This window comes from Engraulis encrasicolus, chromosome 10 (assembly GCF_034702125.1).
Source record: "Engraulis encrasicolus isolate BLACKSEA-1 chromosome 10, IST_EnEncr_1.0, whole genome shotgun sequence".
NCBI lineage: Eukaryota > Metazoa > Chordata > Actinopteri > Clupeiformes > Engraulidae > Engraulis > Engraulis encrasicolus.
Genome location: NC_085866.1, coordinates 50,387,533 through 50,390,032, shown reverse-complemented (window position 1 = coordinate 50,390,032; position 2,500 = coordinate 50,387,533).

Sequence of the window (2,500 nt, the reverse complement as noted above, 5' to 3'; positions counted from 1 at the left end):
TGCTGACAGCTTTTTCTGTGCCAGGGACAAAGTCACCGTCCCCACCCCCCTCTCACAATACATACAACGTGATGGGGGCCCCCAAATCTGTGGGACAACTGACCCCTTTGTCTCTCCTCTATTGGCTACCCTACATTTGGCCATAGGCCATGTCCTGCCACTCCAGGATTTGGAAGTGCTTCAGTAGGACATCATATTATTACTTTTAACCTTATTCTGTGAGTGGCTCCCCATGGCCTGAGTGGTCTCGCTCTCAGTGTGTACCCAAAACAACTTGGTGTTTAATGGTGCTCAATGGTGTTCACGCACTGATGAAGGCTTGATAGCCGAAACGCGTTTGCTTTTTGGACATGGTGGTAATATAAATAAATAATGAGACGCAGTTTGTGAGTGCGGATTTTTCTTCCTTAACTTGATACATTTTATCGCACACCCAAAGTCTTTCGTTTTTCCAAGAAGTTGAGCGCGTCCTTTGCCAAAGCTCAATGGTGTTCATACATAGTTGGCTCAGGTAAATTATAATGAATAGTTTATTTGCAAAACGGTGTATCTACATTTTGTAGAATGTTGGGAAATGTTCATTTTTTTATTGGGCATTCCATTGCATTGCATTGCAAAATGCATTTTATATAGGTTGAAAAAGTATGTTCTCAAAATATCTGAATGATAAGAATTCACACATAGGTGATAGGACCTCTGAACAGTCATTTTCAATAATCAAATGCAAAAGTCATTGTGCAAATAAACCCTTCAAATATTGATTGCGTATTTTTTGCTTGTGAAGTCTCTCTCATTACAAAAGCCAGAAAATCACAGCTTTGCTTCTGGTGTTCTTTTGTTTAGGCTGTTTAGCTTAAAATATTTCCAGACCTTTGTCACAAATGTCAGATGTGTGTTGGTGCGTGAACAATAACCAGCTGTTTCCCTTGTGGTCTTAATTATATTAGGACCAACACACATCATTCAGAGGACATGGAGTTCAGGGACCAAATAGGCAGCAGCAGTTACACAGAAGGTACGTGACTCAGATAATTGCACATTGCCAAATATCCTGGCCAGAAGACAAAGACGGCAGCATTGCATTGCATCCTAATGATATATCAACTACTTCACATACTGTACAGAGGCTAGGTTATACTCCCAAAGATTGTACATTGTATATGGTTTACTAATCTGTTGACCATAACCCAGGAGTTGTGGTAAGCTCGTGTTGTGTCCAGTTTTGATTGTTGAGCTTCAAAAAAATAGCACTGTCGTGAAATGATCTAGAGTATGCAGGTTCAGCAGGGCAGGATTGACAGCTAGATATGGCTGCACTTGCCAGGGGGGCCCAGATTGGACACCGTCGGGGGGGAAAATAATTGTGGGTTTGTGACAAGATGTGGAATAGAAATTCATCATAATTCCTGACTTGGAATTATGATGTCGTCCACCTACTTTTATTGCCCAATTTGTCATCTGCGGGGGCCTACAGCAAACTGTAGCCTAGGGCCCCCATCTTAATCAGGCCCTGAGGTTCAGGGGATACTTGTAACTTCCTAAGTGACCCATCTTGCTCTGCTCTTTAATCTTGGCCACCAGGGTTTCAGAAGGCATTGCCTGCTAGGCCTGTAGGATGCAGGTTTAGTGTTGAAAGCCACAAGACAATGAGAGAGAGAGAGAAAGAGCCTGTTTCCTTTACCACTACATGCATCAAAACTCAGCAAGCATGTGTGATTATAAATCACCCCACACAGCAGCAGCACTGGTATGTGGAGCCTCCCTCTCTCATATCCCCTCAGGACTCCAGGGCTCTACCTGTCTGTGTTTCATCTCATACACCTTCCCCTTGTTCCTTTTCATCTCTTTCCCACAACCTTTTTCTAGCTCGCTTTCAGCCTCTCTCTCTCTGTGTCTCTCTCTGTGTGTGTGTGTCTCTCTCTCTCTCTCTCTCTCTCTCTCTCTCTCTCTCTCTCTCTCTCTCTCTCTCTCTGTCTCTCTCTCTCTCTCTCTCTCTCTCTCTCTCTCTCAAATTAGCATGTCTGTTAAGATGCAGTGTTTCCGAAGCATTGCATAGAAATAACAAAGGGAAAGTATAAATCTCTGTAAAAAATTATGCTCTCTCTCTCTCTCTCTCTCTCTCAAATTCAAGAGGGAGGTTTGTCTGGTTAATTTCCTTCTAGGGGTGGCAAAGTTGGCTATTTGGCTGACCCGCAAAAAGAAAATGCTGAATCTTGACTCGGTAGACCCCTTGGAGAGTTTTCTGGGACTGGTCAAAAGTCGTATCAAGGTTGAGTTCATGTACTACCATTTGGTCAATGATGTAGGGACTTTTTCAAGCATTTGGTGTGTGTGGGGTTTGTTGTGTCGGGTTGGGGAGAGTGGGGAGCTGGTTATGAGGATATAAGGGGGTTGTAATGGATGTATTGTGAGAATGTACTATGAGTAAGCGGTGTTAAAATAAAGGCATTTTTAAATCTCTCTTCCTCTCTCCTCTCCTCTCCTCTCCTCTCTTCCTCTC